The sequence below is a fragment of the Ursus maritimus genome, unplaced genomic scaffold (assembly GCF_017311325.1).
Source record: "Ursus maritimus isolate PB19 unplaced genomic scaffold, ASM1731132v1 scaffold_4, whole genome shotgun sequence".
In the NCBI taxonomy this organism is placed as follows: domain Eukaryota; kingdom Metazoa; phylum Chordata; class Mammalia; order Carnivora; family Ursidae; genus Ursus; species Ursus maritimus.
The window spans coordinates 9,693,453-9,706,948 of record NW_024426552.1 but is presented as its reverse complement, the minus strand read 5'-3'; the positions used below and the strand labels follow the sequence as shown (position 1 = coordinate 9,706,948).

General features: G+C 45.1%; 1 long non-coding RNA gene across 2 annotated transcripts in view; it reads right to left on the bottom strand.

The window, feature by feature from the left end:
• Positions 1–11,145, bottom strand: part of LOC103673136 — a 47,936-nt gene extending 36,791 nt beyond the window's left edge. Inside the window, exons 1-3 of one of the 2 annotated variants that reach the window (XR_005832130.1) lie at positions 10,690–11,145; positions 9,174–9,270; positions 2,188–2,252 (exon numbers count right to left, since the gene is read on the bottom strand). This is a non-coding gene — a long non-coding RNA (uncharacterized LOC103673136). Of the gene's footprint in view, positions 1–984; positions 2,253–9,173; positions 9,271–10,689 lie in introns of those variants that run through there. The other variant, XR_005832129.1, reaches the window with a different exon arrangement.
• Between the last annotated feature and the right edge of the window lie 2,351 nt (positions 11,146–13,496).

Sequence of the window (13,496 nt, the reverse complement as noted above, 5' to 3'; positions counted from 1 at the left end):
TTTTTAATGTTTTTTTATTATATTATGTTAGTCACCATACAGTACATCCCCGGTTTCCAATGTAAAGTTCGATGATTCATTAGTTGCGTATAACACCTAGTGCACCATGCAATACGTGCCCTCCTCACTACCCATCACCAGTCTATCCCATTCCCCCAACCCCCTCCCCTCTGAAGCCCTCAGTTTGTTTCTCATAGTCCATAGTCTCTCATGCTTCATTCCCCCTTCTGATTACCCCCCCTTTCTTTATCCCTTTCTTCCCCTACCGATCTTCCTAGTTCTTATGTTCCATAGATGAGAGAAATCATATGATAAAAGCATATTTTTATATATCATGTTTTTATATGCCCTTCTACCCCAAATAAACATCATAAACAAAATCAAAATACAAAGAACACAAAGGAAAAATATTTACAACTCTTAATATAAAGAACTAATTAATATATAAAGAGTGTTTAAAAATCAGTATAAAAACTTCATTAAAATGGGTAGATGCTGGCAAAAATTTATAGAAAATAAAATAGAATGACTTATAATCATGTGCAAAGTTTCTCAACTTCCCTCATACTAAGAAACAGACAAGTCGCGACTTCAAGAAAATACCGTATAAATACAGTTTAGCAAAGATCAAAAACTTGATCACACCGTGTGTTGTGGGAAAATGAACACTTCCATCCATTGCTGATTGGAGTGTAAATTGGTAAACCTCTATGAGAGTCAATTGACATACAGAATATACGTACAGTTTGACCCAGCAATTCAGTCCCCATCCATTTCTTATGCAGAGATAATTTGAAGTTCCTGTACTCCAAAGTCAAGAAAGAGAAACGATGACTGTTCTTTGGGCATAGTCCCAAGGCACAAACAAGTCACCACTCCAAGCTTTTTCAGAGCCATCCTAATCGATCAGTGAAAATCAGATTTTCTCACTGCACTTCTTAAAGCCAGCTATAAGCAACAGGCTTACCCAAACTGCCAGCATTCTGCAGCTAAGGGCCATCTAATCTCTCAGCACTCGTGCTTCAAAAAGTGTGTCAGTCCCCAGACGCAGTTCTTCCCCACCCTATGTTAGATCAGCTGTGCTTTCTTTCGATAGAATGTGCCCTACGTCCTCTCCCCCGTGTAACAAGCCGTAAAGTCAGCTGTTGCTTTAGATATTCAATAGTAGCCTTTCTCTCTCAATCTAAATACTCACCCACATGAGAAACATCACACACATAAGGACAATCAACAAATCGCTGCCTAATATAGAAACATTATGAACAATGCAAATAATTTAAAAGGTCCAGTAAATCAGAAAACCAGAAACACCAGATGTCTCCTTGGAAGGGAAATAGTTGTCATGGGCCAATGGACAGAGGAAGAGATACATACATTTCATTTAATCGCTTTGAGTGCTTTTTCACTTTTGCGTTATTCACTATTAAAGGATGAGTTATTTAAAGTCAGAATTTCAAATTGGATGTGTGATAGGAAAAGAAAACATATGAAATTGATAGCAAGATAATAACAGTTGTTATTTATAAATAATTGGAGGACAGTTTTTTTAAATATCTTTGTCTCTAAATATCCCATAATTTTGTGACATAACTTTTCTTTTTCAATTGGAACTATATGCAAATGTCATGCTCGGGATCACACAAAAATACAACAAATGCAATTCTTCCATTGTAGTTTGGCACAGAGCAAAAACAACAACAACAACAAAATGGGAGTGACATAAATAGAACCTTACTTATTAGGAGAAACAATCTAAAAGAAAACAGGAATTGGGGAAGTCCAAGTACACCACAGGAGCGAAACTGACAGAATAAGACCATCCTATGAGATCAAGTCTTAGGAAAGCCCAAGACTCAGCACAGACTCCAGGCTCCAGACCCAACACTCCTTGAGACATTGTAACTGAGAAGCACAACACAAAACTTAAAGTTTCAACATATATCCATTAGTCGTCTATTTTTTTTTTGAGTAAACTTAACAAAGAGAAGAGAAATGCTTTGATTGATTTTAGACGGCTACTATTCTACCTTCCGCATACACTGCAGACATCGAGAAGGACCCAGCAGCATCCACTTCCAAAAGACATCATCTGCCTGCAGAATCACTCCCCATCAGAGAGAACGTCTGCTGACGTCAGACATGGTGAGCGCATCAAGTATTTTAAAAGAAGCATCTTAATTGTCTTACCACTGGACAATGAGATCTTGGAATTCAGAAGCCAGGCTTAGCTTTTTTTCTTTCACCAGATAACTCTGTAAAGGAGGAAAAAGTGAAACAAATGAAAAACAATGCTGCTTTATTAAAGGTTTTCTTGACCTGTTGACCAGGGAATAAAGGAGTATACTAAAACATGCAAACTATCAAATAGAAAGCTGTTTTCATCAATCATTGAATATTGACATATTCCTCAGATGGGGCTGATTGATTAATGAGGCTACTTGCAGAGTTTCAGGTAACCATGAATGATAAAGAAACTTCTAGGTATATTATATTATTCTATTTCTTAAGACAATTTTACCTAGGCCCCCCCTGCCATTTTCATTTCCGGCCTTGAAATACTTCACTTGGGCTCCATTGGTTGCAGAAAGAGTAACACTCCAGGCATACAAGCTTTCTTTCACCGTTGTTCATGTTAATTGATGCCCTCACCCAAAAACCTGGACTAGCGAGACATTTGAACGATCCCATAATTTAAGTGGAAAAAAATTAAACTTCGTCCTAAAAAAATAGTTGTAACTTTTAAAACAAGAAGGCCAATTTTCCAATTTACTGATATTTCTTTTCATGTTACGAAAAACCAAATAATCACTTTCATCTGGACGCATTCATCCCGTTTCAGAATAATATCAATCTCCTACCATTTACAGTTTTTAAGGTTTTCTCCAAATGCCGTCATCAGGCAATCTGGCAATATCTATTACAATTAAAAATGCATATGCCACAATTCCGTTTCTGGGAATCTCTAAAAGCACGACGGAGCTCACTGCGCCGCTGCTGTTGGGAGCCGAGAACTGGGAAGCAGGTTCATACCCGTTGATAAAAGACCGGAGGAGCCGGGCTGTGGGACAGTGCTGGGTCTACCCCACAGAATGTTCAGCACTCACTAGAAATAATTCCATAGCATTATACCAGAGGACTTGGAAGAAACATCTCAGTGACTTTCGATTAGGAAAAGCACGAGGTGGAAAAGTGTACATGATTCCTTGTGTGAAAAAAGTAAGTTGTAAAACTAAGCCTCCGTATCCACAGTTTCCAAGCAGGAGGGATTTCTGCCTGCTATGGGACATACGGCGATGTCTGGAGACTTTTTTTTTTTTTTTTTTTTTTGGTTGTCACCATTGGGGAAAGGATGTACTGGCATCTGGTGGCTGTAGCCTCCTGCTGGGTACCAGACAGCCCCACAGCAAAGGGGTACCCTCCCGTATATGCAGATCCTATCGTTTCATACTTGCATTATGTGCATACAGAAAACAGAGGCAAACGCATCCACTAGGTGGTCAGGGCAGCTTGTTTCAGGAGAGCTGGGAGCAGGGACCCGGTGGGACGCTAATGAGGGGAGGGGATGCTAATGACGACAGGTGCCCTTGATAAGACCAGGATCACAAGAGTATCTATTTTCTTATGCTTCTATCAAACGAAGAAAAGGTGCTCCCTTCAAGTCATCTCTGCCATGTTGATGACTGTTCCTTAGAGGCAACTAAATAAAGGCATAACTTCAAAACTGCCCCGAAACCACACTCTTCTCAGATGAAAGAAAAATAAACCCAACTACAAAGAAAATCCCAGCGTAAAGGTCATTGAGACTAGGAAAATGATAAATTCGTCAGCATGGCCTGTGACAAATCACCGTGCCATATTACTTGGATTCCCATGAATAATCTTGTCCGTCCCAATTAATTTGAATTAACCGCACCCTCTTCATATCAATAGTTTGGTATTTTTATCACACGATGGGGAATTCAATTCAAAATAGAGCAGGAACACCAAAATTACAACGAGTGACTCATTCCCTTTGTCTCGATGTGAGTTTGGTTGTTTTTGCTGTTCTTTCCCTGTGGTTAGCATTTTAACTTCTATCCTGCTAGCGAGGACACATCAAAAGGGGTATTCTGTACGACGCCACAGGTGAACCGCAGAGCCGATGCCTTTCTGAATTAAGGAACAGTACTTCTTGTCATTTGTCCTAAACTCTTAATTTTCAAGTATTCTATGCAGATTTTCACAAATGCATAAAGCTGGGCTGTGCTTCGGGTAAGCACCTGTCTGATGAAAGCCCTTCTGTTGTCTGGGTAACCCCCCCACCCCCTGTGCCACCATGCGGCATGGAAGGGCCCAGAGCACACGGTAAAGTCAAGGCTGCTGCAGCAGACATGGCAAAAACCCGAGAAAAGTACCCATTTCTGCCACGGGTCACGTGCCAGGTCACCGCACACACAGAAAGCACCAGTAAGGTGAGTGGGCCACGTGGGTGGAGGGTGTTGACTCTTGCTACAGGAGTCCCCGGTCTCTTCCAGGCATTTGTTCCAAGACCCCCAGTGGGTACCTGAAACCTCTTTTTTTTTTTTTTTTAAGATTTATTTATTTATTTTTCAGGGAGAGAGAGTGAAAGAGAAAGGAGGGAGAGCACAAGCAGGGGGAGCAGCAGGCAGAGGGCGAAGCAGGTTCCCCACTGAGCCCGACGTGGGGCTCGATCCCAGGACTCTGGGATCATAACCTGAGGTGAAAGCAGCCGCTTCACCGACTGAGCCACCCAGACACCCTTTTTATAAGATTTTTTAAGTTTTTATTTATTTATTATTTTTTTATTTAAGTTACGAAACTTCAGGTAGTACTGCACCACACCCATACTTTGCTTTTTCTCCTCTAGGCACCTTTCTGTGATAAAGTTGAATTTACAAATTAGGCACAGGAAAGACGAACAACACTCACGAATAATAACACAGGACAATGATGCCAATTTTCTATAATAAAAGTGATGTGAGCCTTGTCACTCTCAAAACATCTTAGGGCACTGTCCTCCCCCTTCCTGCGGTGCCAGGCCAGGATAAAATGCCCACGTGACGAGATGGAGGTGGCGGACGATGTAGGCACAGTGACCTAGCTCCAGCTACTACTGACCTTCTGAGATGCGCCAGAAGGAGGGTCATCTGCTCCCACACGGGTTGACCGCGAGTAACTGAAACCCGGAAAACCAAGCCACGGGAAGGGGGACGACGGTGTTCATCGGAGAAAACACCTTCTGCATTCCTGCTTCCAGCTCTTCCCAGACTCTCGAGCCTTGATTCCGTGTCAAACTGTTCCTCCCTTGGCGTCCGTGCGGCCAGGGCTCGTCCCTCGTGCTCCTTCACTGGGCTCCGCCAGCGGCTCCTCCCCCCCGTGCACCTGTCCCGCCTTCTCTCTCATATCCAGCCCCACCGCTGTGCACTATGTTCGCTAATGTCCCCTGAAAATGGTCACCTCTCTGAGTAAATGACACCAAAATCCTTTGCTGCTCACCCTGTTCTGTGTTGCAAGGTGCATTTTCCCTTGCTGGCTTACGTCACAAAGCCAGGAGCCCTGGACCCCTGGAGCCAGCGGGTTCTAGCTCCCTGCTGAGCCCTCCGCTGGTGGGTCTGGCAGGGTTGGCAGCAGACACAGACGTAGCCAGCCTCTGTTCACCCCCCAACACTAGTCATAAGAGACTCTTTCCTAATGCAGGAAACCCTAGGTCCTAGCTGCCTGTTCCATGCACCTGACCGGTAGTTAAGTCTGGGAATATATGTTGCATTATAGATTTTTTTTTAATCTGTATATTATGTTGTTCTGATATTCTAAAAAAAATACTAAACCTTTAGGACACTAGGGTGTCTCAGTCAGTTAAGCGTCTGCCTTTGCTCAGGTCATGATCCCGGAGTCCTGGGATCGAGTCCCACATCAGGCTCCCCACTCAGCTGGGAGTCTGTTTCTCCCTCTCCCTCTGCTGTTCCCCCTGCTTGTGCACTCGCCTGCTCTCTCTCTCTCTCTGTCCCTCTGTCTGCCAAATAAATAAATAAAATCTTTTTAAAAAAATACCAAATCTTTCTGGTTCCAATTCTTAGGGATAGCAGAGGGCCCAGCCACGAGCAGGTCTCCGATGTGCAAAGGAACCTGTCCAGAGACACACATCCTCGCTCTGGTCACCCCACCCTGGGAGACAGTGTTCCTCTGCCTTAATCCCTGCGTGCCACCTCGGCCCCCAAAGCCTGAGGAAATTATTCAAACCAGCCGATCCGAAACTGCTGTCCCTGCCCTGCCTTGCCTTTCCCGAGGAAACCCCGGGTGGCCTAAGCACTGTCCCCGACCCCCTTGTCTCCTGCTCCCTGATCACCCCGGTGTCTTCCCCCACATGGTCCATCATGGCGCGCAGAGCCTCCCTCCCCAAAGACCTGTGACTATAACAAATTGAGCCTCTAGTTGTAGTTTGTTTGTTCCTGAGTTGTGTCTCCCTGAGCCTGTCCTCGTCTCCTCCTGAGGCCACACCCGACCGACCACCTCATACAAAAGTACCACACACACACACACACACACACACGCACACACACACACGCTCCATCTGTAACACATACAGAATGTGGAGAAGTCCGAAGGTGTTTGTAAGCTGAAGACAAGGACCTCAAGAATCATCTTCTTGTTGCTTCCACATTTCCTATCAAAATTCAAAATCCTCCCTGCCTCAACTTCCTTCCCTAGCATTCTGTTCAGATGACTCTCATGTCACCGGTGACATGATTCTTGCCCACTCTCCTGAATGGTTCCTTCAACTTTATACAAATTGCCCCCTGAACGTCACCTCCTCTGAGAAGCCTCCTGTGATACGTCTGGCCCTGTTTCCTGGCTGTCCAGCCTCCATCACACTCTCTTCCACTGCCCGGCATCGTTCTCTTCGTTGTGCGTGGACCACTATGTCTGACAAAAACTATTAACGTGGACTGGGTTATGTGATCCCTGTCCCCATGCTGACCCTCCCCCCCCCCCCCGTAAGGGGACAGGCTCGGCTGTCCCACGGACTGGTGCCCAGCACAGGACCAGGCCTAGGCAGACGCTCAACGAAGGCTCATGGAATTCCTTAGTTAATCCATTTTCTGTACAGGTGGGAAAGGCCCAGAGAGATGGCATGGTCCCCCCAAGGTTACTCAGAGAACTGTAATCATTGGACATACTGCTTGGGTCCAGAAATCTCTGTCTTTAAGTATTGCTTCAGATTGTTTTGTTTTTCAGAAAAAAAAAAAAAAAATTGAAGTAACTGATGGGGACTGTTGTTCCCCAAGGGAAGCCCAGAAAAGCAACTGCATATCCTGCAAAGAACATAAATATTGCTTAGTCATGGACCAGCGCTTCAAGCAATTCTCAGGAATACGGAGCCTTGACCTTCCTCTTCCCATGGTGAATTAAGAGCCACGGGGCTGTTGCACGCAACGTCCACAAGAGCCACGCATTGTCCCCTGAGAGCCATCAGTGCGCCTCGCGCCCAGCTTCATTGCCTGGGCTTCCAAAGAAACTCACCCAGAAAAATCAGGCTTGGGTTTAACACCACCTCACCCCAAGTCCCTGGGACAATTAACCTCTGCCCCTTCTTGTATTTTTTTTTTCCTATTCTTCCTTTGCTTCTTTCTTCCCCTCCACATCCCAACAAACTTATGCAGCCAATGTGGGTCTCCCGATTTTACAGATCAGAAAACTGAGTCTTAGAGAGATTCAGTAATTGCCCCCTGATAACACAGCGCATTGAGACAGCAGGACCCCATGGTCCAGGGCATCCCTTCATCTCACGGTAAATCCTTATGATCGCTTTGTGATTGACATGACATACACAGTGGGGAGGGCATGTGGGGAGAATGGAAGGGGCCAGACAGTAGGGAAGAGGTTGGAGCTTGGGCTTAGTCAGTGTTCTCTGTGAATCGGTATGAACTTTGGGCACATTACTACTCACCCATACTAAGCCTTAACTGTCTCATTCAAAAAATAGAGAGAAGATGATATTATCCTCATAAGACTGATGTAGGATTAAATGAGACAATATAGGAAGAGAGTATTCTCCTTGCGTCTCATCAATAACGTGGTAAATAAATACATTATCCATGAACTTGGATGAAGGGATGTGAGCATGTGCGTCTGCTGGTGTGTGTGAGGAAGGGTACAGAGCCCCCGTGTCTGCCATGTGCCTCTGTGTGCAAAAGCTCTTCTGGTGGAGACAGGCGGGAACCCTGAGCTGGGAACTTGACCCTGGAGAAACAGACTCGCTTACAAGTGTGTAATCCCGGGTTTTTTCTGAAGGGCCAATCCCCAGCCACAGACAAGCTGGAGAGCCCGAGCCAGCCAGGCTCCCAGGAACAGCGGGGAGGACAGCAGCACACGACAGCAGAGACGCCGTCTAGAGCCCTTGGGTGAGCAGGAAAGGTGATGGGGGTCACCCCAGGGAGGATCTTCAAACTCCTGGTTTTCTTAAAATGCTACTCTTTCCTTTTTCGAGTGAGTAGGGCTGAGAGACTTAGCAAATAAAAAGATAAGAATATACAGTATGGCCAGTTAAATTTTAATTGTAGGTCAACAATGTATATATTTGTACCGTAAGGATATCCTATGCCATATTTGGTAATTCTCGCTTTGAGCAGTGACGGTTTCTATGTCCCCTTTCTCTAGTGTAACCATGGCAGATGTGTCTGTGTTTGAAATGGCTGGTCCCCGTGTCACAGGAATGACTGATCAGGGATGGCCCTTAAAACACCAAATCAGGGGCGCCTGGGTGACTCAGTCGGTTAAGCGTCCAACTCTTGATTTCAGCTCAGGTTAAGATCTCAGGGTCATGATTCGGAGCCCCACGTCAGGCTCTGCGTTGGGTGTGGAGCCTGCTAAAGATTCTCTCTCTCCTTCTGTTCCTTCCCCACCCTCTCTAAAAAAATTAAGAAAAAAAACCAAACCAGCAAATCAAAGAAAGGTTCAGAATCCCTACTGGGAAACCAAAACATCATTGCCACGGCTCTGCTCCATTTACCCTGCAGTGTCAATGAAAATCTCTCATGCCATGAATGTCTCCAAAATACATGTTTTTAGTTTTATTAAGTCTCAAAATACCCATTCTTTTCATTCAAATACCAGCCATTTAGGAAGGCTATGTTTCTTTCTTCTAAATAAATAAAATAAACACGTCCATTTACCTTTTTAGTCACTCCATCCCCATGAGAGGTAAGTATTATCAATCCTGGTGGAAGACTTCTATGACGTCAGTGCTGCTAGCCAAAGTTGTCCTATGGTCTGCGAGGAATTACAAATATTTAAGTTCTGTAAACATGGTGATTTCTTTAAAAGTTTGGAAATCTCAGATTTGCATTAAAGACTATTTTGAAAGGTTTTAAATATGTGTTTATGAGTCAAATTCTCTGTAAAAGAACAAAAGGACAATTTATCTGAATAGGGAAAAACTGCTTCAAAAATCCCACCTCCAAGAGTATTGAGGTACAACTGGAGGACGATGAGAGACTCTGCCCCATTTCTGAGTCTTGTGTGTTGCCTTATTTTACACACGTATAAATTTCATTTGACAAGCTGTGCTCTACTCAGGACAGGAGCAGAGAGCTGTCAAGACACACGGCCCCGGTACTGGCCCCACCACAACGGTCCTTGAGCAGAAACACATTTAATAAATAGTTGTTATCCAATTAGTTTGTGCCTATGAACCAGCAAACTTGTCAAAGGATGGTTTGCAAGGTGTCTTGTGCAAACGATCCTTTAACTGCGATTTAGAGCCAACACCCCGAGAACGTATTCCTCCGTCGTGCTGATTTGTCGGGCGGGGAAAGACTGGGGATCCTGCATTTCAGCCGTGGGACCCCAAATGACCCAAGTGCCAGGTGTTCATCTGAACACCCTTCACACACCCTGAAGAACTGTGTCGTATGCTCTCGAAGCCACTCAGATCTGTAGCGACGTGAGCCAGCCTGCAGTGACGACATCAGGGACGGCTTACACATTTCTGCTCTGGACAGGACTCCCATTCAGGGCAGAGAGGAGAGGAAAAAGCAAACAGACCTCAGGTTTCCCAAGGTACAGGGAGCTGGTAAGTTCCTTCTCATCCCTGTCCAGGTCCTGGGTGTGGTCATGAATTCAGAGAAGCCGAGCTTGAGGGGTGCCTGCCTGGCACCTGTGGGTTAAGAGTCTGACTTGTGATCTCGAGGTCACGAGATGAAGCCCCACCTTGGCTCTGGGCTGAGGGCAGAGTCTGCCTGAGATTCCCTCGCCCTCTGCCCCTCCCCCCCACTCATGTGGGCACACTTTAAAATTTTAAAAAGGGAAACACAAAAATAAAAAACAAAGCCAAGCCTTGAGAAGCCAAGCTTCAGAAAGGCTGCCTCTGCCAAGGGGCCGGGAGGGATGTGCAGAGGGCACGACCTTCGTGGGGCCTTCCGGCTCCCAACACAGCCCCCCAGCGGCAGGTGCTGGTGCTAGACTGGGCGGGGAGGGGGGGGCGGCATTAGTGCCACAAAACTCTCCTCTGCTTTTGAACACCGTCTTTCTATCTCAGACCCCCCCTCCCCCAGGACAGGTTCCGTGCCGCTTTGCTCTTGTGACTTAGAGAAGTGACCTAAAATAGCAAAGAAAATGTTCCACTGGTTACTTACTACAGACATGAGCTGCCTCTGTCTTTAAACGGCCACAAATTCTTGACACGCTTACCTGGAGTCCTCTCAGTATGACTTCTTCTGGGACACGAATCCTGGTATAATGCAAATAAAAAAACGGCCACCAAGGACAATAAAAGTCCCCTCTTCCTACAATTAGCAAAGTTGAGATAAGACCTCAGAGCTCGTGGCAGCATCGCTTGGTGACAGGAGCTCAGCCTGGGAGCCTGACTGCTTGAGGTCTGGGTTCAGCTCCCCCCCGACCCCCCAGCTGACTACTGTCAGACTTCTGTGTCGTCATCTTTAAATCAAAGAAAATTCCACTACAGGAACTGGGGAGGAAGGACCAGGAAATGGCTCAGGATGCTATGAAGTTTAAATGAGTCAACTGCTATCAGGTGCCTAGCATCAGGTATGTAACACCTGCTCGATAAATATGAGTCACCGTCAGGGGTGGCCGTCCCCCCCCCCCCCAGAGCGTGAGCGCATACGCAGCGTGTGAGCTGAGACTCTGTCCTCCTTGCACTTTTTAAACCCGACTCAACTAACCATAGTCTTCGCTACAAATCTGAGCAATTTCTTTCCCTGAAATGAAACAAGGTTTCCTTCTTCTGTCTCTCTTTGTCTGTCTGTCTTCCTCTCTGCATCTCCTACCCTCTGTCTCCTCCATTCTTTGGCTCTGTCTCTGTCTCTGTGTGTGTGTGTCTCTCTCACACACCCACATACAGACACACATACAAGCATGCACACCATCTTAAGACAGAAGTAGAGCATAGAGGAAAAATACCCAACTGGCTAATTTTCTAACATAAACATTCTTCTTCCCTATGGGTCCTCCACCCACCATGTGAACAGAATTGAGAAACTACACAACCCTGATAAAGTCAATGACTCAAAACTTGCTTACCTCAGCCTATCCTTGAAATTCTCTCATTCCTTCCTCCCCCCCTCTCCACTTAGCTATGTAGCAGACGCACCTAAGGCTGAATGTCCTGGAAAATGAATGAGCCAACAGATTTAGCCACAGAGAGGCAATATTGTCTCTGCATCCCAATTGTTATTAAATACTTTGGGATCAACATGCAGTAAGACAAGCCAATAATCAGCACTTATCATGGCCCTTTCAGTTCGTTGTCCTCACGGACAAAGAAGGGAAGTCGGAAAGCCCCAAATCCTTTCACTGGGGATGTACCTGGAAGCTTTACACATCCAGACAGAACCTCAAAGGCCCATATGATGGAAGAAAGAGAAATACTGCAAGAGAAGTCATTTATTTTTTTTTCCCAGCTTTAGTGAGATGTAATTGACATGGAACACATGTGATGATTTGATGCGTGTATCTACCGTGAAACCCAAATCAGGTTGGTTAACACCTCCATCCCCTCACACGATCACCGTTTCTGCTGTGTGGGGATCGCACATGAGATCCACTCTCCAAACAGCGTGCAAGGACGTAATTCAGAGCTCATTTAAAGATACCAGAAGCAGAGCGGTCTAGCTCTAGCCCCGTGGAATTTTTTAGGAGGAGAAGGCGGCTGGGAAAGAGAAAGTAGAAGAGACTTGGGCTGAGATCATGAAGTCTTCTTCTGATGAGTCAAAAACATTTCCTAGAAACCAGGATGGGAAGTCAGTGTTCACAGGCTTTGTGTTTCACAACTTCGGAAGCTGTGCAGGTGGTTAAACGGACTTCGTTTTTGTTGTTGTTGTTTTTTGTTTTTTTTTAAGGTTTATTTATTTACTTGAGAGAGAGAGAGCGTGTGAGTGGGGGGGGGGCAGAGAGAGGGAGAGAGAGAATCTCCGGCAGACTCCCCGCTGAGCATGGAGCCCAATTCGGGGCTCGATCTCACGACCCTGAGATCATGACCTGAGCCACAATCAAGAGCCAGACACTTAAGTGACTGAGCCCCCCAGACGCCCCCAGACTTTACTTCTTCAACAAATCTAGCTGGCCTGGGACCTGGGCCTCTTCTCTGGGTCAGGATAGCTATCTCCCCAAAAGTTCATGGCTCTGTTTCCCGTAAGAGCTACAGGATGGCCAGGCTCTCTGGAAATGTGAAAGACCTCAGAATGCAGGATAATTTCTGTTTAATCAAACTCTCCCTATGCACTGCTGTTTTACTGAGATAATTCCTAGAATTTCAGAGGAGAAAAAAAAAACCTGAAAATTTTAAGTTCATGCAGAAGAAAGTAACCACAGTAGTTTCTACTTTCCAATGTTCTGTTCCACGACTCTGATGCAAGAATTCCAGCCGATATATTTTTTTTTTACTTTTCTATTTTGAAGTTAAAAAAAAAAAACCCAAATATAATGGTTTGCCTAATAAATCAGAGCCGTATTCATGTCTATAAATTCAAGTCTGTTATCCAATGCAAATTAGGATTGTTTTTCCTGAAGGGCTTATTATAAAGAAGGGTGCGTGAATGGAAACTTGACACAGTGTATCTATTCTAGCAAGAATCTGAGTTAAAAATGAAGAACACAATTGAAAGGAATAAAACCCAATGTAAGGAGAGATTGATTTCTACATTGTGTCCCTAAAACCATTTCCTTTTGGAAAATTCCAGAAATATAATAGCTTTATAAATGAACGGATTGGTTTAATAGCTTAGTAGCGTCTAGTGCAGGATTCACGGCACAGAGTATGCTAAAGTGGAACGAGATCTCTTGCTTCTCGTCGTTGCTCTAACTGAATCGCTGGTTATCAGAAGCCTTCTCGTGTACTCGTAGCTCAGAAAACTTCTCTGCATACTGCAAAACCCTAAAACCAGCTACAGGTGCCAGGGGGTCAGTGTGAATGCCAAGGATTGGCTTTTCATAACCAGGCAGGCTTGTTTTCAGTTGTTTTTATTTCTGAAATGAAG